Source organism: Halichoerus grypus, chromosome 8 (genome assembly GCF_964656455.1).
Source record: "Halichoerus grypus chromosome 8, mHalGry1.hap1.1, whole genome shotgun sequence".
NCBI classification, from domain to species: domain Eukaryota; kingdom Metazoa; phylum Chordata; class Mammalia; order Carnivora; family Phocidae; genus Halichoerus; species Halichoerus grypus.
In genome coordinates this window covers 127,946,790-127,972,410 of record NC_135719.1, presented here as the reverse complement: position 1 = coordinate 127,972,410, position 25,621 = coordinate 127,946,790, and the positions used below count along the sequence as shown (strand labels likewise).

General features: G+C 41.3%; 2 pseudogenes; one reads left to right on the top strand and one right to left on the bottom strand.

Annotated features, from left to right (window-relative positions):
- The first annotated feature begins 6,245 nt into the window (after window positions 1–6,245).
- On the top strand, window positions 6,246–7,246 carry LOC118530745 (cyclin-dependent kinase 1-like; annotated as a pseudogene).
- Window positions 7,247–9,965: 2,719 nt separating this feature from the next.
- LOC118530701 (GPI ethanolamine phosphate transferase, stabilizing subunit pseudogene) lies at window positions 9,966–12,593 on the bottom strand (annotated as a pseudogene).
- Between the last annotated feature and the right edge of the window lie 13,028 nt (window positions 12,594–25,621).

The window sequence follows — 25,621 nt, the reverse complement described above, 5'->3', positions numbered from 1 at the left end:
ATAACACCTGAACAAGATCATTCCCATATAATGCTGTGAGGGGCTAGAGGAATTCAGGATAAAGGTACTTAACTCAGGCAGAAAGCTTTGGAGAGAAGACAGTGTCTGGAGATGAGTCTGAAAGAATTGAACCAATGGCTGAAGAATGGGGGAAGGACATTCCATCCAGACAGAGAGAACAACTTGGCAAAGACCCAGAGGACCTTACATATCTCCTTCTGCAGCACACCCAGGGTAAGATCACTCAAAAAGTCTCCAGCAAAAATTTCTGCAGCACACGTTTTTCCAAAGTTGTTTCTGGTGTTGGAATATCCATGTAATGTACACAGCTATACATCGTCACTTCTAGGCAGGTAAAAACCTCAGCCCTAAAAGAAATTTAAAGGGAAAAAACATCAGTCCCCAAATGCATTAGAAATGGAATCTCTCCCATGAGGATGGACATGCTTTAGAAATGTGTTTCTCAAAGTGTGCTTCCCAGACCTGGACCCTGTTAGAAAGCCATGCGCTCAGCCTCACCTGGATCTACCAAATCAGAAATTCTGGAGGTACAGCCCAGCCATGTGTGCTTGAGAATCACTGCTTTGGAGAAACTTGCCAAGGAGGAGACAAAACTAAAAGCAACAGCAGTCTAGGCAGCAGCTCATGTGAAGAGCTGTGCTCACAATGTCCACTGTGCTACCCCATTTAACACAGCGACTAAAGAGTTCAGGTTCTAGAAACCCATAGTCTGGGGCTTGAACCCCAGCTTTGGTATTTGATGGCTGCTATTTCCTTCAACCCCTGCATCCTCATCTGCAGGTTGATCTCAGGACTCAGTGACATGTTCCCTATAAAGCACTTAGCACAGAGTAGCCCACTGAGAGCCAATACCCTGGAAGAAACTCTAGGAAATCTATCCCCCCCTGCCAAAGTATCAACATTGCTATGGTTCTAGCAGCCTTTGGAACAGCGGTCTTCAAACTGGGGTACACATACTCTCAGGAGTCCAAACGGACTTGGTTTGGGAGCATGGATAGATTTATGAGGATCAATTTCTCAACCCTGTTTTCCAGCAGGGTTGAGATGCAGAAGGAGATATGTAAGGTCCTCTGGGTCTTTGCCAAGTTGTTCTCTCTGTCTGGATGGAATGTCCTTCCTCCATTCTTCAGCCATTGGTTCAATTCTTTCAGACTCATCTCCAGACACTGTCTTCTCTCCAAAGCTTTCTGCCTGAGTTAAGTACCTTTATCCTGAATTCCTCTAGCCCCTCACAGCATTATATGGGAATGATCTTGTTCAGGTGTTATCTCTTCCACTGGATGATAAATTTCAGACTAAGCGCTCAATAAATAATAACTAGTTAAGATTTACCATGTTCTAGGCATTAGCTAAACACTTTATATTGATCTGCCTGTATTGGGGGCATCAAGAGAGTTCTCTTTCCCCACCTTCTCTTTCAGGGAAGCCTTCCTCCCACTTACCAAAAGAAAGGCACAGTTATCACTCATCCCAAACCTTAATATGATGCATCCTGGACTATAAACTTCCAGGGCTCCAAACAGAGGGAGTAAATAGACACACTGATGTCAATGTCTGTAATGAGCGGGTAACAAATTCATTTGCAAGTGAGCAACTCAAATGACTGGTTACATGTCCTTTCCCAAGTCAGGTGTTTTCCATATAATCCAAGGAGGACCTAACTGAGCTGTCAGCTGATAGATCATCAAAAAATAGATCACTATGTGATTTTAATATATGAGTTGGAAGTACTCAATTCAAATGCAACAATGTTCCTTATATTTCCATCTATTTATATGAACAACATTTTCCATCTACTTATGTGAACCTTTCCAGCATTTGTCTTAATAAAAAATAGGATTGTATTTATAATTGTCTCATTCTAGCAATAAGTAATAGTCATCTACTGGTAGATGAAACAATTTGTAAAATCCCATCCATTTCATACAGATGCATTTCTAATATATTTCACTTTTTGTGTTTAATAATTGTATATAAAAATGTATATTTATGTTGTTTCTCAACTGTATAGTAATAATAATTATAATGATAATTCAATCTGGAAGAAACGTTTCAATACTTAAAGCCTTTTAGTCACATGAAATGTTTTAAAATGCTATTTCAATTCATATGTATGTTTTTGTTGCAAAGAAGTATGATACTGAAATCAATAAAAAACTTCCAAGCATAAAAATGTATTACATTAGGATAAAATTCTGTGGGGAAAGTGGAATGAAAATATAAGTCAAGGAGAATAGAAATGATGTAAAAATGCCTGACTACTGAAGAAAAGCTTGTTTGGGTATTTATAAACGGAACAGAGTAGTATCAAATCACTATGATATTTAGACTTCATTGGGAACTTGAAAAAGAGCAAATAAAGGTTTATTTTTAAATGTCAGTATTTACAATATGCCCCAAATCACAATCTTTGCAACTATGTAAAGTTATAATGGGAAACTGTAGATATCAAATTAAAAATGTGCAAGGGGGTACATTGTCTCTCCAAATCCTACAAGGGATGTGCAAGGGAAAAAAATCTGAAGACCTCTGCTCTGGCAAACCTCCTCCTTCTTCTCCTCTTTCTTCAATAAGTAAACATATTACACAGAAATGATGTTCTCAGTGCTGAATTGAATGCTGAGAAGCTTTCCAGAGAAGTAACCAGCATTGCCTCTATTTCCAAAGCTCACCATCTAGTTGAACCAATTTGTATATTCTACTACTCTATGTAACAAGCTACTCCAAAACTTGGTGACAGAAAAATGTCAGTGGATTATGGTTTCCACCTAATCCAAGGAAGACCTAACTGAGCTGTCAGCTGATAGATTAAAAATAATTTTTAATGTTTAACTCTAGAGAACAAACAGATGGTTGCCAGAGGGGAGGTGGGTGGGGGGATGGGAAAATAGGTGAATGGGATTAAGAGTATACTCATCATGATGCACACTGAGTAAATGTATAGAATTGTTGAATCACTATATTACATACCTAAAACTAATATAACACTATATGTTAACTACACTGGAATTAAAATTAAAATAAATGGATAAATAAAAAGTTTTAAAATAATAATTATGAATGATAGACCACTATATGATTTTAATGTGTGATTTAAGAGTAGCTCAAATAATTAAAATGTAACAGTATTCCTTACATTCCTCAGATTCCATGGGTCTTCAGACAGTGTCCTGCTGGAATGGTTTGTCTCCACTCCATGATGCCTGGGGCCTCTACTGAGGAAACAAACACCTGGACGACACAAACACCTAGGAACCAGAAGAGCTAGACCTGGAGAATCCACTTCCGAGTGGCTTCTTCACTCAGGTGTCTGGTATCTGGGCTGGGCTAACCAAAGACTGGACTCAGATGGGACTGATGACCAGTGTGTCCACACATGTGGCCTCTCCATATGGCTTTGGCTTTTCACAGCATGGAGAGCAAGCATTCCAAGAGAACTAAGTGGAAGTTGCATGGCTTTTTATGACCTAGCCTCCTGCAGCAGTCATGCAGTGTCACTTCTGCAGTGCTCAGTTGGTCAAAACAGTCACCAGATTCAAGAAGAGGAGACACAGACCCGAACTCTCAATGGGAGGAGTATCAAAGAATTTGCAGTCATTTTTTTAAAACCATCATGTTGGTTGAGGTGGGGTTTTTTGGGTTTTTTTGTTTTTTGCAACTTACATTCCTAACTGATACAATAGATGACAGAAGATAACATAAAGTAGATGTGAAGTTGAATAGTACAAGTAGGCTACTGAACTCAAGGTAGGAAGAGATAAAAGAGAGATGTAGCCAAGAAAGCCTTCATCATAAACAAGCAACAGCTGAGGGCCTATACATGCACAGCCCAGAATAAAATGCCAAGAGGACTGCATAAATACTGCAAGACTCAGTATCTATCTCCAAATGAGTTCAAATCTCAACCTTCTATCCACAAACAACATGGCTTTGGAAAATCCTAGCTAAGCCTCACTTTGTAGATCAGCAAAATGGAGAGCATATGCTAGGGTTGTTGTGAGACCTAAACAAAATAGCATGAAAAGGGTGTAGGATGGTGCTTGGCACTCAGTAAGTGCTCAATAAATGCTGTGCATTTGTTTATTCATTCAAAGAACCTACACATGTGGGAAAATTGAATAAGTATCAACCATAAAATTGACAGAGAATTAGTATTACCCAAACATAAGTCAGAGCTCTAAACCTCCCCTATGGGCTCAGTAAGCTTGACTGAAATTCATGAAGTGCAAAACTTAGAGGGCTTAGACCAATTTTCCTAGAGGAAAATTAGAACAGACTTTTGAAGATCTTCTCATGTCCAGGCTAACAGTCAAGTCTTTTGCCTGCAAAGCTCATCCCCACCATTGCCGCCAGTTTGGAAAAATCTATATCATTTCTCATGAAAAGCCAACTATCCCAATCTGGGCTACTTTTTCTGAGCATTAGATCTGAACTGATTTATTTTATCCCTAAATGCATTGGGCCACAATCTTCCTGAATGGATTAAGTCAGACCTTCTATTTTTAGCAGCTGGCTCATTCAGTCCATTTCCCTACTATAAATACCTACCTGCACTTATGTTAAAGTAGAACTTTTTTGTCATCTGACTGTCCCAGTCTAGATTAGAGGAGGAGAGATGAGGGAAAATGCAAACTGGGATAGAGGACAGAGAAGGAGGGACTGCATTGCTCTAAGCTGCTCACCAGCTATTTTCACAGACCCCAAGTTCCATAGCTGACTGAATGTGGGAGAAAGCCAAGAGATTCTAGCCCTTCTCCACATATTTCCTTGAGAAGTTGGCAGCTGTTCGGGACTTGGTGGAGCCACATAGGCTCTCTCCTATCATCTCATCTACTAGAATTATCCTTTTCCCAGTCTCATGTCTCCGTCCCCCTGTTCAGAGCATATGGATACTGACCCTAGCTTCCAAGGCAGACCAAGAGAGGTTTTTTTTAATGCTTTGTCTTAATGTTCTCAAGTGAAAATAAATTTTCATAGAATCTCATATCCATCTCCTTGGAGTCCCAAAGAAGGGGACACTGAGTTTTCACCAAATACTGATCAAACGCTTAATGAACTCAAAGCACTAAAAGAAAATAGTCCAGAGTCAGATGAAGAAGTGGGTCCACTGGACAGCTGCCTGGTGCACCAACATGTAAGGAAAGGTATGCTCATCTATCACCAGGTTGCTAGTACACCACTAGAAACTTAAGGCAATGGAGGAAAAACATCATTTCAAAACTCTTCTCAGAAAAAGTAAAAGGAATACCATAAAACAATCCTGGAGATGTGACTAAGACCCCTAGGAGCCATGCTTTGGATTCTGAATATTTGTCATTTTAGGGTAGCCAGGATCTAAATATTCTCCCTACATTAAGGTTTCTACCAGCAATCCTCCCTCTCCATTCCTCCCCTTACTATCCCAGTTTTCAGCAGCTCCAAATTAAAGTTGAAAAATACTTGATTTGAACAAATAAATTGACTCAAGGGGGCAGGATATTATCAACAGTCCACCAAGATTCCCACATGTCTTGGTCTGGACACTTACCCCAAGGATCTGAGAGGGTTACAAAACACACTTGTTCACCCATGTTCAGGCACAAATGGATCACTGTAATTCAGCAGCCAATGGGGAGTAGAGTCTCCTGGTCTCTTGAAGATGCACAAAATACAGATGTGCCTCAAATAATAAAAAAGTGGAAAGTATTCATCAAATATTTTTAAGAACAATTCAGGTATGATGACCAAGTGGGGTTTACCTCAGGAACACAAGATTCAAATATCAATCATTGGGGGCACCTGGATAGCTCAGTCGATTGAGCATCCAACTCTTGATTATGGTTCAGGTCATGATCTCAAGGTCATGGGATCAGGCCCTGCATCAGGCTCCACGCTCAGTATGGAGTCTGCTTGTCCCTCTCCCTCTGCCCCTCCCTGCCACTCCCACACTCACTCTCTCAAATAAATAAATCTTTAAAATATTTAAAAAAGAAACAAATATCAATCAATGAAATTCACCATATTAACAAAATGAAAAAGAAAAAAAAAACAAATGATTATCTCAATAGACTCAGAAAGATTATTAGAAAATGATTCATAATAAAAATTCTCAGGGCTCTCAGAAATTTAAGAAAGAATGACATAGACAAGGTAACTGCCACAACCGCTTCCACTATGACCCCAACCTCCCCAACCCCACCATCACAGAATAATAAGCCAGGATTCACCATAACTATTGGGTAACTATGGAATGTTATACCAAAATTGAGAAAATTGGAGAAAGTACCTATGGAGTTATGGACGAGGGTAGACACAAAACTATAGGTCAAGTGGTAGCCATGAAGAAAATCAGACTAGAAAGTAAAGAGGAAGAGGTTCTTAGTACCACAGTTCAGGAAATTTCTCTATTCAAAGAATTTTGTCATCTAAATATATATGCAAACAATGAATCATGGAACACTACATCAAAAACTAATGATACAATGTATGGTGACTAACATAACATAATAAAATAAAATTAAAAAAAATAAATTAAATATAGTCAGTCTTCAAGATGTGCCTTATACAGGATTCCAGCTTATATCACATCTCCAAATTCCTTGGATCTTAAGAAATACTTGGATTCTATCCATCCTAGTCAGTTCATGGATTCTTCACATGTTAAGACTTATTTGGGCCAAATCATATAAGGGATGTTGTTTTGTCACTCTGGAAGAACTCTTCACAGAGACTTAAAACCTCAAAATCTACTGACAACAAAGGAACAACTAAATTGGCTGGTTTGAACCTTGCCAGAGTTTTTGGAATACCTAGTAGAGTATATATCCATGAACTAATAACACTTTGGCATAGATCTCCAGAGGTATTGCTGGGGTCAGCCCACAACTCCTGTTGACATTTGGAGTACAGATACTATATTTGCAGAATTAGCAACTAATAAGTAAGTCACTCTTCCATGGGGATTCAGAAATTGATCAACTCTTTAGGATTTTCAGAGCTTTGGGCACCCCCAGTAATGAAGTGTGGCCAGAAGTGGAATCTTTATAAGACTGTTAAGAACATATTTCCCAAGTGGAAACCAGGAAGCCTAGCATCTTATATCAAAACCTTGGTTGAAAATGGCTTGGATTTGCTTTCAAAAATGTCAGCACATTGGCAGGTTAATCCCACCAAACAAGTTTCTGGCAAAATGACACTGAATCATCCATATTTTAATGATTTGGACAATCGGATTGAGAAGACGTAGCTTTCTGACAAAAAGTCTCCACATGCTGTCTCAAGAACAGATAGTTATATTTTTACTGCTACCTCTATTTTTGTCTCATGTGCTCTTTTCCATGTTGTAAAACTTAAGCTGCACGTCATCATCTAATTTCAAAAGTGTAACTTTAAAATGTAAATATTGTTCTATATCAATTTAAATATAGTAGTTCTGTGTATGAGTGTAGATTTCACCATCACAAGTATTTGTTAACTATAATAAAACTATAAATCTAGTATTGATGACAGGAACTGCGGGAAATAACTGAACTGTTTTCCCCTTAAGATCAAAAACAAGGCAAGAATATCTGCTCTCACCACCTTATTCAACATTATACTAAAAATCCTAGCCAGTTTAATAAGGCAGTCGAATAAATAAAAGACATGCAGATTTGAAAAGAAGTAAAACTGTCTTTGTCACAGATGACATGACTGCCTATGCAGAAAATCCTAAAATATCTGCAAAAGAGCTGATTTTAGCAAGGACACAGGATACGAGGCCTATATTAGAAAAAAAAGAATTTTTATATTCTAGAAACAAAGAATTAGAAATTGAAATAAAATAGATACCATTAATTTAAAAGAAACAATACTATATTAGTTCTCAACTGCTACATAACAAATTACCAAATTAGCAGCTTGAAACAACAAACATTTATTATCTCACATAGTTTCTGAGAGTCGGGAATCTAGGAGCAGTTTCAGGGGGTAGCATGGCTCGGCATCTCTCAGGAGGTTGCCATCAAGGTGTCAACTAGGCCTGTACTCATCTGAAGCTTTGACTGGGGCTGGAGGATCTATTTCCAAGATCACTCATTCACATCTTGCCGGTAGAGGCCTCAGTTTCTCCTTTATGAAGGTCTCATTTCTTCACCACACTGGACCTTCCAGTAGACCTGCTCCCATGTCTTCCAGATCAAACAATACAAGAGAGCAAAGAAGGAGCTATAATGCCTTTGATTACCCAGTCTCAGAAGTGGCATTCCATCACTTCCGCCATATTCAATTGGTCACACAGATCAACCCCTGGTACAATGTGTGTGTGTGGGGGGGGGAAAGATACTATACACGGGCATGAATACTAGGAGGGAAGGAGCATTTCAGGCCAATCTGGAGGCTGGCTACCACAAATACCACTTACAATAGCATCAAAAGACATAAAACACTTGTGGATAAATTTAACAAAATATGTGCTAAACCTCCACACTGAAATGACAAAATAATTACTGAAAAATCTAAAGAAGACCTAAATAAGTAAAGAAATGTACAATGTTTATGGATTGAAAGATTCAATATTATTAAGATGTCGATACTGCCCAATGTATTGGGATTCAATGTAATCTCCACCACAATGTCACTGGGTTTTTTTCTTAATAAAAATTGACAAACTGATAGTGAAATTTGTATGTAAATGTTAAGGACTTAAAATAGCCAAAACAACTTTGAAAAGAAGAACAAAGTTGGAGGACTTAGACTACCTCCTACACTACATCCTAAAATAGTGTAAGAACTACACTATTTTAAGATTTACCATAAAGCTACAATAATAAAGACAGTGTGCTATTAACATAGGATAGACATATAGATCAATGGAACAGAACAAAGAGTCCAGAAATAGGCCCACTCCTATATGGTCAATTAATTTTCGACAAAAATGCCAAATAAATCCAATGCGAAAAAATTTTTAACAAATGTTGCTAGGACAATTGGATATCCCAGGAAGAAAATAACCTTGAACATTTGCCTTACACTATAAACAAAAATTACCTTAATATTGGTCACTAGCCAAAATATAAATGCTAAACTATAAACTTTTAGAAGAAAACATAGGAGGAAAATGTTATGACCTTAGTATAGGCAAATAATTCTTAGACAATACACAAAAAGCACTTATTCTGAAAGGGGAAAAAATTGATAAATTGGACTATGTCAAAATTAAAACATCCTATTCTTCGAAAGACAGCATTAAAAGCAAACAAACAAAAAAATACAATGCAAGCCATAAACAGAAAATATATATATATGTAATACATATATCTGTCAAAAGACTTCTATTTGGAATATATTTAAAACTCTTATAGCTCAATAGTAAAATATTAACTCAAAAATAGGCAAAAAAGGGGCACTTGGTTGGCTCAGTCAATTAAGCATCCAACTCTTGATTTCAGCTCAGGTCTTGATCTCAGGGTCATGAGATCAAGACACACAATGGACTCCACACTGGGTATGAAGCCTACCTAAAACGGAAAGCAAACAAAACAAAACAAAACAAAAAGCCAAAAGTTTGAACGGACACTTCACAAAAGAAAAACTATAAATGGCAGATACACAAATGAAATGCTCAACATCATTGTCATCAGGAAAATACAAATTAAAACCTCCAGATACTCCTAGCACCCACTACAATAACTAAAATTAAAAGGAGAAACCATACCAAGTGTTGGCAAGGATGTGAAACAACTGGAAATCTCATATTTTGTTGGTAGAAATGCAAAATAATACAGCACCTTGGAAAAATTCAGCGATTTCTTATAAAGTTAAATATTCATATACTATATGACCCAGCAATCCCCTAAGTATTTACACAAGAAGAATGAGAACCTAGGTCTGCACAAACACTTCTTGCAAGGGTTCATAACTTTTTCATGATAACTTTTATTCATAATAACTCAAAACTAGACACAATCTGCAAGTCCGTCAAAAAGTGAATGTAAATAAATTGTGTTCTATCCCTACAACAGAATATGACTCAGTTTTAAAAAGGAACAAAATACTGACATGAGAAAGATCGAGAGGAGGAGATTGACCATAAAAGGCTAGTGGGGAGCTCGATGGACATGTTCTATGTCTTGATTGTGGAGGTGGTTGTGTGGCTGCATACGTTCAATGAAATTTATTAAACTGTACACTTAAAATAGGTGTATTTTATTACTATCTAATTTATACTTCAATGAAAGTAATTAAAACATTGTAAAAGAAATATATTCATATGGTTAAAAAATTTCAACTAGACATTGAAAAATTAGTCCTCTTTCACCATATGTCCAGACCTCCAAATACCCTATCTCCTTACCACTATTCCCAGTGATTTTATGGATTACTCAAAAATTGTCTGTGTGTATACACCTCTACATTGGTATTTGTATATGGATATGTCTATAGGTATATCACACAAATACACACATATACTTTATTTACATATGTAGACATCTTTTCTATTATAGTAGCTGCTTTTTGGTGCCTGATATTCCCTTAGACCACCTCTGATTTTTGCTGCAGCTCCCATGGTGGGTCCCTCCCTTGCACACTGACAGAGTCCCATCGTGAACACTAACACTTTCTCCAAAGCCACAGGAGCCTATTCAGTCTACAGGCAGCTGCAGCCAGAAGCAGAAGGAGTTAAGTTCCTGGAACAATCCCAACGAATACAGGATGGGTTTGGTCAATAAATGCCCCAACCTTCCTTCTTGCTGAAAGACAGACAATTCTGGGAGTTGGTATTCCTGTCTGTTTTTCAAAGGTCTGGACTTGGGCTTCCCTTACCTGTAGCAGTAACTCAATAATACACCTTTTTTTTTTTTCTTTTCATTTTCTGTCTCACTGTCTTCATGCTCTCATTTTTTTCTGGGATTACTTCCCAAATAAACTACCTGCACTCAAGTCTTTGTCTGAGGCTCTGCTTTCAAGGGACCCCAAACCAAGACAGGTATACACCTTATTTTTTCACTCGATATATCTTATAGGTTACATGATGTCAGCCCATATAATTTGCCCTCTTGTGTCTCATGGCTCTACGGTACTCCACTGCATGGTGTATCATGGTTGGTTTGTTTGTTTTCTATTATAAATACTTTATTTCAACTAGAAGGTACAATCTCTCAGGGGTTTCATAGTTTAAAAAGCTACAATCACACCATGTTGTAACTACATAAAAAATAGTGCTGTAAATGGAACTTCCTGGCTTAGAACATGTACATTTCTGCACAGTCTTTATGGAATCTGCACAACAAAATATCTTCTGCTTTTGCTCCAATTAATTGTTCTTGTATGTAAGTTGCTTTCTATTCCAGTATATCCAGAGTGATGAAATCATGAGTCCAGCCACATAGCCAAAGGTCGCTCCAAGCGTACAGGAGATGGGCCATACCTGCCAAGGTCTTTCCCAATCGAGTGGAATAGGAAAGGCTCCAAGCCATGTTCCTATAAAGCTAGAAATTGTAGTGATCTGAAGGCTGTTCTCCAAAATGGATGTAACTCCATTTCTACTGAAAACTCTTATCCATGCTTTGATGTTCGGTCCTAACAAACACAAACAAGGTACAGTAGTAAAGGTAGACAAAATAATTGCAAATAAAAATGTTTCCAACACCAACTCTATGAGTGGTGCTCCATATAGAACAAAAATTACATGAAAGAAGAAACACGACATAAGAAAGTAGATACAGCATTTCAAAAACCTGGTTACCTTGTATGATAATGAACTTCTTTTAGAGGATGCATTTGGTTTCACTACTAAATATAATACTAGATTGATGGCAGTTACAAAAACAGAACAGATGCACAACCATGTCAAGTGTGTTTCCAATATTGAGAAGTTCTCCAAGAAGAATGATGGAATGAAGATGCTTAGGATAATTGAAATGTGCACAAAAGATGGGTATACAGTAGTCTCTTGATATCAGTATCTTTCATGGTGCTTTCTTGAGAGGCTATCTAACGCTCCCGCCAGTAGAAGAGAAGTGGGGGTTACTACCTCCCACCATCAGGTATGACTCACTGCCCTGGCCATCACCTGTATCATGGTTTTTATAACTGTATCCCCCATCAGTGGATATTTAAGCTGTTTATAGCCTTTTGCTATTGTATACAATGTTTTTTTAAAAAGATCCCTATGCACACATCTTTATAAGATAAATTTTTAGAAATAAAATTGATAAGGCAAAGGGTAGTCATGGTAGTCTTTAAATAGGAAGCATCCCTGATATGACTGAACTGTAAAATTTTACCTGTACACACAGTTTTTCAGTCATAAATCCAATGTGTGATGATGTGCAGTTGTCCCTATCAGAGTTGACGCTAGCTGCAACCCTACACCCTAAGGCTCCTTCTGCTCAATTCTCTAGTCCCCTTTTCTATGGGATCCACCTGCCATCTTGCTGTGACCTCAAACACAATCAGGAAGAGTCCCTGTGACAGAGAGAGTAAGAACACAAGCTAAAACAGACAAATAGCAACAGAGGGAGAATATATATAAAAGCACTAATTGGTTGCCAGAAAATTTACAAAATAGTTCTCCTCTTCACAGAAGGAGGAAAGAACACTGGACTCAGAGTCAGGAGACCTAGGTCCTAGGTTCTAGCCCTCCCTTTGCCAAACCAAGGGGTTGGATAAGGTAGTTTTCCCTTTGCCTCAGTTCCCTCATTTGTAAAATGAAGGGGCAGACCTAAATTATTCTCTCTAAAGCCCTTCTCTCTCTGATATTCCAAATTTCTATGACTCAAGCAGTTTGTAGAAAGGGCCACCTTATACTTGTATTAGGTATCGAATCAGCTCCCATGGAATAATTCCAAGGTGTCAACCCAGCCACCATCTACTTAAAAAAAAACTTTAACAACAGTCAGATGCTAGAAACTACTGTGTACACTGAGGATCACTTCAGATCATAACAGAAATGCAAATACCTCAAGAACAAATGCAAACATTTCCTTGTAATATTTGGTAGAAGTAGAGCTCTACAGAGCACACTTTGGGAACAATGTTTTAACCCCACAAGCAGCTGGAGCTCAGGCTTTAGAGTCAGGAGGACCTGAACTTAAATCTGAGTTCTGGGGCACCTGGGTGGCTCAGTCAGTTAAGCAGCCCACTCTTGATTTTGGCTTGGGTCATGATCTCAGGGTTGTGAGATAGAACCCTATTTTGGTTTTGTCCTGGGCATGGAGCCTACTTAAGATTTGCTCCCCCTCCCCCTCTGCCCCTCCCCTCACGCTCTAAAAAAAGTAATTAAAAAAATGTTTTAAACCTGAATTCCTCTGCATATACATATGGCCTGGAACTAGTTATTCTGTAGAAATGAGGCAAATAAGCCATTTTGTGAGGCTGCTGTGAGAACCAGGAGAAGTGATAGTGAACTTGAGTCTCAGGCTGAATGTTAGCTTCCAAAGACAGTGGTAAAGGAAAGAAGTCAGTCCAAGTCCAGATGAAGTGGTTGACTTTCATCTGGTGCCAGGTTAACCTGTAACACACACACAGACACACATTTTAAAGAGCTAATACTTGCTACACACTGAGTGTTTGTCACCCTTATTCATTCACCCTTATTCATTCACAAATGTGATGGTATTAAGGGGTGGGCATTTGGGAGGTGATTAGGTCATGAGGGTGGAACCCTAAGGAATGGGGTTAGTGCCCTTATAAAAGAGACCCCCAGAGAGCTCCCTTGCCTTGCCAACCATGTGAGGATGTGGCAAGCAGACAGCCATCTTTGAACCAAGAAGGGGCTCTTACCGGACACAGAATCTGCCAGCACCTTGACCTTGGACTTCCCAACCTCCAGAACTGTGCAAAATAAACATTTGTTTATAAGCTGCTGAGTCTATAGTAGTTTTGTTATAGCAGGCCCACACACACAATACTAATGCTATATGCTAATCTTTCACTACTTAACCATTCTATTGCTATGAACATTTAATGATTTCCAAGCTTTACTTTTATAAATAATGAGTCAATGAACATCTCTATACACTCATCTTTGACAGCATCACTTAATAGGTCCTAACTAGATGTTAGACAACCAAGACTCTTCGGTGGGGTGGTGCAGGCAGCTAGATTTTAATTGCACAAGACACAAGTCAACCCCAAGTTCATCCAAAAAGCATTTACTGAGTTTCTAGATGCCAGGCACTACCCAGGCACACTTCATATCATCTTACAGTGCTTCCCCGAATGGGTACAGGTACACCTCTTTTTATAAAATGAATGTGGTTTTGTGGTGTAAATTGAATTCATATGCAATGGGAGAGAGGAGACAAGAGCTGAGGTTTAAATATGACTGTCTCAGCCTACCATAGACCAGGAGATGAGAGGAAGCTCTTCCGAGAAGTGAGAGGAGAGAACAGAAGAGTGTAATACAAAGGACCCCAAACCGAATGTGGAGCATCCTGTTTCCTCCCATCATCAGAACATGAGTCCAGCCACCTGGGTGCAGTTTCACCATAATTTATTCAACTCGTCAACTATTTACCGAGCATCAATTATAGCCACTAATAACTCAGCTGTCATTCACTGAGGCAGAATAGTGTAGGGATTAGGAGTGCAGATTCTACCTTTAAAAGAATGAAGTCATTCTATATAAAATGACCTGTAGGGATAATAAGTAACAAAAGTAAGGTGCACAACAGTGTGGCAAAGGTACAAGAAGGTATATAAAAAGAAGAGGGATATAAATGCTTGTTTATGCATCGCCTATCACAAAAAGCTGGTGAAAGTAGCACTATTTCTGGCCATGATAGAGTACTAGGGACTCTATCCAACCAGATTTACCCTACCTTCCTTAAATAGCTTTAAAAAAAAAAAAACAGACAAAATTAAAACCAAACAATGGTTTAAGACACTGAGCAGCAGACAGCGTGGGAAGGGTAACTGATGGCTGAGAGGAGGGAGAGGGAAAGAGGCAAGTCCTAAACTGTCCCAGCTCACTGCCAGCAGGTCATTTCCGGCCACCAATCAGGGAGGAGGACCCGAGGCAGAGCCCGATGGTCTCCCTGAGTTCAGGTGACCAAGATGGCATTCAGGGTGGCGAAGCAGCTAGACTTGCAGGGAACAGTATCAGAGAAGAGAGAGCTCCAGCGGTTCGCAGAGGTCCCCTCTAGTTGTGGCCTGAGTACTCGTCAGCACACATGGGAGAAGCCACCAGAGGCTGGGAAGACCCAACGCAAAGCAGTAAGCTCAACAGTGTCCGCACTTGACATGGGGCTGGAGATGGTTTATGCTCCACCAGCCAGAATGGAAAGACCTCATAGTCCATGAGACATGGGGTAAAACCCTCAGAAGTGGGGACACCTTAGCCCTAGACCGAAGACTATTGTGGCCAGCAGAGTAAAGCATAAAAGTAGGGCTTCTGGGTGGATGATTGGGGGCAGGGAAGGGGAAATTGGAGCTCAGGGTCAAGGCTTGAAGTATACATACCTATTCACTGTTACACCTTTTTGCACTGTTTCAAATTTTTACTATGTGTAAGTATTCCTTTTTAGAAACTTTTAAAGGGGGAGGTCTCTGGAGTCAGACTTGTCAGGGTGAGGATATGACTCCACTTCCTATGAGCTATATAAACCCTGGCAAGTCACCCAACCACTCCAAACCTATGCTTTCTCATCCGTGGGATGGATTTCTTTGATCATTATGAAGTGTTTATATAAAAACCAGCAGCACCTGGCACTTCTGTGAAAATATTGGTTTTACTCCCCAATGACCTGTTTCTGGCAAAAGCACCCCATTTTTCTTTTGGGGAACACACCTGCCCCACTCACCCATGTGACCATGACACCATCCCCCAGCTCTGAGAAGGGCCATGTGACTATGGCTTTAGGACGTGAGGCCCTTTGAGGTGATTAGGTCATGAGGGGGAGCCCTCATGAATGGAAGCAGTGATCTTATAAAAGGGACCCCAGAGAGCTCCCTTGCCCAGTTGGCCATGTGTGGGAACAGTGGGAAGGCACCATCTATGAACCTAGAAGCAAGTCCCACCAGACATTGAATCTGTTGGTACCTTGATCTTAGGCTTCTCAGCCTCCAGAACTAGAACTGTAAGAAATACAATTCAGTTACTTCTGACCTATCACCACATTTCATGTCCCTGGGACAGCAAGTAATTATTCTAATGAGAGTGGTGTGGAGACTTTTGCTGAAAATCTTGGGAAAGAGATGCTAATTTTTCACTGGGTTGCTCAGTGAGTAGACTAAAGCTGCCAGTGGTCATTTTCAGGGAACCATCTTGGGAGTGGAACCCAGATAGGGGATAGCAAAGCCTAGAGATGGAGACAGATGTGGTCCTGAGGATGTACTGGGATCCAGCCATGCCTAAAGCCAGTTTCTGTCACTAGAACCAGAAGAGGCCTGACAAATTCAGGAGGGACTATCATTATTCAATTCATTCAACAAGCACCAAGCCCAAATGAAGTTCCAGAAACTGTGCCCAGAGCTAGGCATTCCAACATGAGACCCTGACCCCAGGAAGTTTATAGTCTAATGGAGGAGACACTTACGCAAAGCAACAACTGCTGGGCTAGAGATATTCCCAGAGTGCTCTAGGTGAGGCACATCTAGAGCAGCCTGGGGAGGGACAGGCTAGACAGTCAGAAAACCTTTGTGAAGATGTGATGCTCAAACTGAGGCTCAGTGAATGCTGAAGAAGTGGCCAGGGGCACCTGGGTGGCTCAGTCATTAAGCGTCTGCCTTCGGCTCAGGTCATGATCCCAGGGTCCTGGGATCAAGCCCCGCATCGGGCTCCCTGCTCAGCGAGAAGCCTGCTTCTCCCTCTCCCACTCCCTCTGCTTGTGTTCCCTCTCTCGCTGTGTCTCTCTCTGTCAAATAAATAAATAAAATCCTTAAAAAAAAGAAGTGGCCAGGAAAAAAAGAGGAGACAAAAAGGTGAGAGAAAGCAGATATGCTTGGGGAAGGAGGACAGACAGGAAGGGCAGTGGAGAGAGATGTGGTTAAAGAAGAAAGGGAAAAATCACAAAACACTTTGTATGTCATGCCCTAGAGTGGGGCCTTTGTATCCTAATCATTATAGGGTGCCATTCAAAGACTTACGTCAAGGGAGAAATATGATTAGATTTTTGTGTGGAGCATAGATGAAAGGCAAGACAGGTAGGGGAGACCAATCAGGAGGATGTGGGAGAATTCTGTGCTTGGAATTATGAGGGACTGAATGAGGAAATATTAGTGAAAGAATGAATTTGAGAAGTTCTGAGGAGAAAGAACTGACTGGACCTAATACTGATCATGTATTTCAGTTTCAGACATTAAAATAGGAATAATAGTTAACATTTTATAGTCCTCCCCACCGAGTCCTGTTCTGAGTGCTTTCCACAAATTAACCCATTCAATCCCACCCCTTGAGGTAGATATCATTGTGATTTCTCATTTCAACGCTGAGGGACTGAGCCACTGAAAGATGAAGTAACTTGCCTGAGGCTACACTCTAGCAGATGGTATAACTACAACCCTAATGGTGGCGACCTAAGACGCAAGCCTGTGCTGTTGACCACTACACTCTGCCACCTTGCATGTGCACACTGTTTAAAAGGTAGATGAACAAGAAGCGGAGCTGGCCAACAAAAACAAAAATGATTAGGGAAGCAGAGACCAGCATCACAGAAATAAGGACAGTGAATGCTTCTTTCTTATCTCAGTGGTAATTAAATACCCAATTATGTAATAGGAGGAAGATAGGTCAGGCTTAGCTGAGAAGAGAGTGGGAGGTACTTCTGTACATAGTATCTCCTTTATTTTTCATGGTTCTCTGTAAAACAGGTGTGTTCATAGCCCCAGCTTTTAGATGCGGAAGTTAAGAGACATCAAGGGGCTCTCCCCAAGGTCACAGGTTGGTAAGCGACCCGGCTAGTTCTCAGGCCTGGAGATGACCTGCGTTCTGTGCTTGGCTCACTGGAGTGTTGTCTGGGTGCCTGGACCCTCTGCCTTGTAGCAGAGTGGGAGGGGCACACAAAGATGGCCACGTCCCTACTCCCAGTAGGTCTGTAGTCTTGTTGCCCCAATGAGGCTACAACAAATGGAAGATAAAGATCATGATAAGGCAGCATGAAGGTGTGTGCCAGGGAAGTGTACAGACTCTAGGCACCTAGAGCAGATGAGGCTTCTCGAAACTGGTGGACATGGGTTGGGTATTGAAGGATGGGTTGAGTATAAAAATGAGGGGATATGGGACATTTCCAGGGTGGGGCCCTCACCTGGGTGCTCTGTCAGTGGCAGACACCTGCTGTTTCTACCTGTGCAGCATCTCTGCTATGTCCTTCTATTTTCTTTTGAGGAACTACTCCTCCTCATTGGGAACCACGGAGTTTGGACAGAACTGGCCTCACATCTACCTCAGATCCCATCAGGGAGCACTTGAGGCCACCCTGGACAATCACTGGGTTTCATTTCCCCCAACCCAGCGATTGGCTCTGGACCCAATCTAACCCAATGAGACTCAATCTCAGGTGTGTGTTGGAACATCAGGAAGGAAAAACTCCCCGGGATGGCTGACTCTAGGAATGTTATTAGCTTGGAGAAGCTGGGGACCATGCTGTAGAGGGGCCTGTCTGGGAGTGAAACCCCCACTGAGAAAAGGGGACAGGAGGGAGAGAGATCTGATGTTTGAGTTCCTGGATCCAGCCATGCCTGCAACAACCCCAGACTTTTCAGTCACTCCAACTAATAAATTTCCTTTGTTGTTTATGCCAGTTTGAGTTGGGGTTTCTGTCACTGGCAAGGGAAAGGGGTCTGACTAACACAGAACCCCAAAGATGGTTGTTAAACTCCAGGAATCCTAAGCCAGGGTCCATCTGCTTTCCTCAAAGGAAAGGAGTTCAAGAGGGGGTATGGTGAGGTAAGGTCCATAAGAGAGAGAAAGGCTGTGGGCTTCTGTGAAGGGTGAGATGAATATAGACCTTGGAGAAGCAGCTTTAGTTTCAGTCATATCTCAAAAGGTGGATTAACTTTTTACCAACTGGCATTTGAGAAAGCGCAGCACAGCAGGAAAGGGACCGCCTCACTTGTGAAGGCACAGAAATAGAAGAATGCAAGGCATGTTCAGGGTGCAGCACAGGGCCTAACCTGGCTGGGGAAGGAGCTGATGAGGGGCAGTTATGAAAGAGGAGGTTGCAAAGGTGCCCTGGAAGGCCTCAAGAGCCAAGAGGTGAATATTTGGGGATGGTTAAAGACACAGAAATGACAGTTTCATGGGATCAGAGATACGTTCCCCTCCAAGGCGTCTAGAAATGTTTGGATCCCAGGGACACCAGAGCAGGCTCTCAGGATGTCATCAAGCAGGTAAAGAGCTAAGTGTCCCGCTAAGAGATGAAAGAGGGCACTTTGTTCTCTAGCCCCACTCTGCTGGGCAAGAGACCATTTTATGTCCTTTGAGCTGGATCCCCTCCTCCCTGCTCCTGCTGAGCCCAGAACAGGGGATGAGATGGCTACTGACCCCTGCGCTCAATGAGGAGCTTCCTAGCCAGGGCCCCCACAAGGATGCCTCAGACCCAGGGTGGGGGGGGAGTCGTCTGAGTTTCCTGGCAGCCCCTCGTTCCCCTCAGCCTCCCCTGCCGTGCCTCACAGCAACCACTGACTAGGGGATGTGTCCCTGCTGCTTGAGTTAATTACAGTAATTATACCTGCTCCCTCTTCGGCTCTGGTTCCCTTTGTTCCCAGTTTCCTGCCCGCTCATTTGCAAATCTAATCGCTCTGTGGATTGATTTTTTTTTCCTTTAAAGAGAGAACAGGATGGTGAGACAAAGATAGGGAGCAGAGAATGTGGGAGAGAAAAAGTGGGGGTGGGAGTGGGCTGGGAAGGGGGTGGGGAGGGGACAGATGGAGGGACAATGGTGGAAAAGTGGACAGGAGCCGCAGAGAAAGGACTGTGACAGCCAACCTAGGGCACCTCTCTTCTGCAGGGTCACCCTGAGTCACCAGCTGAGGCCCCAAAGGTGGAACTGTGGGCCCACAATTGGCATAGCCCTCAGGCCTTTCCATAGGGTCCCCAATTTCTCCCCAGACCAGGCTGGTCTGGCACAAATTATAGGAAGCTGTAAGGGCCCCAAATTCAAACAATACCAATAGATACCACTGCTCTTTAAATATTGCTCTCCCCAGGGATTTGTGGGACCTTGACTCACCCAGAACACCTCCCAGACACTTACTTCAGTGTCAGATGGCTGAGAGGGGGCAGTGGGGACTCAAGCAGGGAGCAGGAAGGAAACAAACTACTCTGATGGAAATCTGAGAGATGAGTGGTTGGTCTTTCCTCTCTCACCTAATCCCATCCTAGAGACCCTCAGGAAACATCCTGGTTCAAGGATTTTCCAAACATACTCTGAGGAGCACTGAGTTTCCATGGAGAATCCTCAGGGAGTGGGAAGGAACAAATGGGCATATATATATCCCCCAAGCCCCTTTCTATAATGTTTATTCAGCTCATATATTGGGTTCCACTTAAACTTTTATTTGGAAATACAAATTTATTTTTCTTTTTTTTTTTTTTTTTAAGTAGGCTCCATGCCCAACGTGGGGCTCAATCTCACAACCCAGAAATCAAGAGTCGCATGCAATACCAACTAAGCCAGCCAGGCCCCCTGGAAACAATACAAATTTAAGAAGAGAAGAATCCTCCCCCCATAAGGGATTAGAAAACAATTGATCTAATCCAAACTTCTCATCTGTCAGATAGGGGAAACTTGAATGGATTAAGTGGCCTATCCCGTATCACACAACAGTCAGATCACAGGTCTCTTGACTCCCAGTTGAAAGAGATTTCCACAACCCCATGCTGCTTGTCAGGGTGCCGGGGGATGTGGAGACTTTGCCAAAGCTCCTGGGTCTTCTTGGGCCTGTCTGGAATGAGGCTGATGGCATCATCCTGCCAGAAGTCCTTGGTGAATCAGAATCCTTGCTCCTCAGTCCTCTGAATGAGCCCAATAGATGGAGTGTTTTCCAAAAAACAGCTGCAAGTGTATTTACAATCCCACGTGCCCTTCCCAGAACCTTGCCACCACTACCACCCCATCAAGAGGTAGACTCTATTTCTTCTCCTCTTGATCTTGGAAGGGCCTTTCTGATTGCCACAAAGAACCAAATATGGCAGACATGATGCTGCATAACTTCCCAGGTTAAGTTAGAACTAAGGCAATACAGCTTCTACCTGGCTCTACCTTTTGGGAAGCTCACCACTGGAGTGAGAAAGCCCAACCTATAAGGAGGGACCATGTGTAGATGTTCCAGGAACACCCACTGTCAGACATGACAGCAAGCAAATCATCCTCAGATACTTCCAGTCCCCAGGTGTTGAATCACTGTTAGCCTCTGAGTCTCCCAGCTGAGGCCCCGACATTGTAGAACAGAAACAAACCATCCCCACTGTGCCTTGTCCAAATTCCTGACCAGCAGAGTCTGTGAGCACAACAGTTATCTCCTGCCACAAAGGTCTGGGGTAGTTTGAGATGTGGTAATGGACAGCCAGAACGAGTGGCATCCAGAAGCTCGAGCAAATATTCCCCATATGAAGTTAGATTTTGTAAGCAAGCGGTCAACAGCCAGGGCTCCCAAGAATAGACTTGATGCCATGAATCCAAATCTCCAGCTAGTATTTGGGTTCTCCCCCAGCACTTCTAATTAATTCACAAGAGAAGTTCAGAGTTCAGGTCATTCTGGAGACAGAAGTGGGAATGGGAGTGGGTGTTAACTCCCCACACTGGATTCAGCCAATGTTTACTAAGTACCTTCCATGAGTCAGACCCAGAACAGAGTCCCCGCCCTCAAGGAGCACAGTATAATTGGCAAGGCAGACACATCCACACTCAAAAGTAATTATAATGCAATAAGTTAAGTTGCTATTAAAAATAAAAGTACTTTGGTAGTACTTTGGAAACAGTCAAGAGTATCAGCCTCAAATGTTTCCTATCCTGGTATGGTTCCAGTCCACTCAGAGGTATAAAAGCTATTCACCTCTTGGTTCTCAGCTCTTGGAACCCAAATCCCTTAATCCAGTCTTTGGCATGAAAGGTCTGTGGTGCACCCTTCTCAGAAAAAGTCAAGGGCTTAATAAATGTCTTTTCATATTTCATATAACCCTGTAGAAGAGAATGTTAGTTGTTCCCCAAAATCTGTTCTCCCATTCTCCGGAATAACAAGACCCTTGATTTTTTTGCTGGGTTTCCTGGCCACCTGGAATAAGGATTGTCGCTCAGCGTCCCCCTCCCCAAAGCTGTATGTGGCTACGTGACTGATGGGATGTACAAAACTTCTCTTGTGATGTATGAAACTTCTCTGTTGCATCTCAAAGAGAGAGAATGTGCCTGCTCGACACCATTTCCACCTCTCTCCTAGCTGTAATGAGGACATGGTATAAGCCATTTTATATGACAAGATAAGAGAAACACCTTAGACAAGCCAGAACTTGGATCCCTTTCACCTTGGAACCCCAATCTAGCTGTCACAGACTATGTCACATGAGAAAAAAAAAAGTACACCCCAGTCTTGTTTAAGGCACTATTATTTAAGGGGTACTTGTTACTAAATCAAATCCTACCACAAAAGTCCATTAACTCAAACTATTAGCTCTTTATTTATTCCTATGTGCTTACACACCCACACATGCACTGTGGTTGAGCCTTTAGCAGACACTCAAGAACTAGTTGAGGAATTTGCTGTTGGAGGAGATCAATAGCACATTGCTGGCATCATTGCTCCCTGCTGCTCGGGGCACCAGCTCACAAGTGTGCAAGATCAAGCTTTCCCACAGGGGTTCTGAAGCCCCTGAGGATACCTAGTGGTATGCTGAGTGATATGCAAAGTAATACTTTCCTAGAGACCATTTTGCTGAAAGAGTTGGTGAAAATGATTTTGAATTGTTTCTCTCTTAAAACGCTTTGTCATATACACAAGACAGAAGCAGCAAAATTCCACTTTCCTGTGTCAGCCAATCTTGCACTTTTCATGAATACCAGGAAAGCAGAAGATGTTTATGTGCAGCGAGTGATTGAAAAAGTTGTTCTTTTTGTGTTATCAGGGAAACCTCATTGGTCCCCAAGTGAACTGGGCTATTACTTTAGGGAGAGGAGATTAAGCCAGACTTTCCCGAAGCATGCTCTGTTGATAGATGTCACATGAGGAAAAGAATGGAAAGGTTTCATGGTCAAATGAGTTTGGGAAAAGCCAGATTAAATAAAAAAAAGAAAATAAGTTTCTTTGCTGTGGGATTTCTCATGGTTTTCAACATGGTGATGTGTATTATGAGTCTCCAACAGGGAGACATAGCAAGCAGAGTTGCCCACAGTACACCTTCGCATGGACAGTTTTATGGTGAGTGTTTCCAAGGAACTCACTATGCTGAGTTATGTAAATGTGAGTGTTCTCCTTGTTGGTCATGTCCGCCAGAGTGGAAGAGCGGGAACATGTTTTTAACCTATTAAATTCTGGCATTAAATATGCCAAACCAACCCTTCTAATATCTTGTCCTTCCACTGCCCCTGCCCTGTCCGGTCTGTGATGATGAGTTTGATGTGTCAACATGGCGAGGCTATAGTACCCAGTTATCCAGTCAAACACTAATCTAGGTGCTGTGTTGAAGGTGTTGTGTAGATGTAGTTAACATCTACACTCAGATGACTTCAGGTAAACATTTCCTCAGTAATGTGGATGACCTTCATCTAATCAGTTGAAAGGCTTTGGGAGCAAAACTGAAGTTTCCCGGAGGACAAGGAAAATCCCCAAAGTTTCTGCACCAAAAGAAGAGAAATGTTAGCTAAGATCAATATAATGAAATGCAAACTCAAACAAGCAAATCTAAACATTGCTTGAAGCCCTTTATGAGGTCAGTTTCAGAACTATCTGGGAAGGTAAAGCTCATGTAAGGAGAGAAAAGGTGGTACAGCTTTGCTTCTATAGATCTGTCCCAGTCTGTTTTCAAATTAGCAGCCAAGCTAAAAAGGGTGATTTTATTAACCTTATTCTTCCAGGCACAATATTAATGTACTCAAAAGCATACTTGAACAGTTGGTCAGGAAACCAGAGATAATGGAGATCTCTTTGCTTTATTTTAATAGTCACAGCATTTTTTCTAGTTAAAAAAATAAGTCAGATTTCCAGGCAGAAGCAACTAAGTAGAGAAAGTACACAGAATCTCTCCAAGTACTCAACGAAATAAAGCAAAAAAAAAAAAAAGTGAAATAAACCAACAAAAAGTCACAAGCAGCAACCAAAGAAGGAATGGGGTAGAACTCTATACCACAGAAGCCCAAAATAGTAGCTAAGAAAAGAAACAGAATATTCTGGTATGATCAGAATGGCTCCTTACATCATTCTGAACAAGGGTAGAACATAGGAAGACAATTGCGTCCAAAGATTCCTGAGAATTTTCACAAATACCCTACAACTTGGGGAGGCATAGCCTGAGAGAGTAAGTAGGCAGATCTAGGAAAAGCTACTGGGAAAACCCCAGTGAATAGAAGCCCCTCCATCCCAGCAGGGATCTTAGTAGAGGTGGTTAGGGCCAGCAGAGCTTACCATCTTTCCAGAGAGACAGAGAACAGGAAAAAGAAAGATTATAAATCCAATCGAATCTAAGTTGAGGTGTAACCCAAGGAACAGAACTAGGTTCCCATGAGAGTTTTATTCTATAGAAGAACTTAAAAATATAAAATCAGTAAACAGAACATGAAAGAATAAAATGAAATATCAAGAAATGTCACAGAACTAAAGAAACAAATTGCTAACTAAAATAAACTTATTACAAATTGAATAAATTAGAAGCAGCTGAATGAAATGGCATCGACCCAGATGAAAAATAGAATTGACAGGACTGGGGGAAAGCATGATGTAATCACAGCAAAAGAGGAGAAAATAAAACAGAGATTAAAGCAACTAGTTAGGGAGTGATAGGTGTAGAGGACAAAGATTGTCAAACATAAGGATAATTGGTGCCCCTGAGGGTTTTAAAAAAAAATAGAAATCAAGAAATCTGTTGAAATATAATACAGGAAAATTTCACTGATGAAGCAAGAATCAGCAAATCAAAATGGTACATCATATATCCCAAGAACAATTATTCCAGAGTAATAGACATCGAGATAGAGCTTAGTTATTGAACAAAGAAAAAGAATAATCAGAATAAACAAGTTATGATGGACGTCAAGAAAACACATCCTTGTTAAAGCATTAGACCTCAGAGAAAAAGAAAATAAACAGAATAAGCAAAAGGGAAAAACATCAGGCTGGTTCCAGACTTCTCACAGCAACATTCAATGCCTGAAGACAGGAAGAAGAGGTCTAGGAAGGCCTAAGGGAAAGCAAGTCTGACATAACTGCAAATTACAGCAGATTGTTGCTCGAATAATGGGCAGATGTCTCAAACATGGTAGAACTAGGGAATAGAGCAACCCAGCACCTTCTTTTTAAAAACTACTCAATAAAACAAGAAGACCAGAGCAGGGAGTATGTTAGAAGAAGCCCTCAGGAAGATCCCCTAAATGGGGTCTTAGATCTCCCAAGAGTCCATGTGGAGATTTCCCCTTCTCTGGGGGGAAAATGCGACCAGTAGACTGTGAGCCTTGTTTTCAGGCAATGAGTATCAAACACATCTGCATGGAAG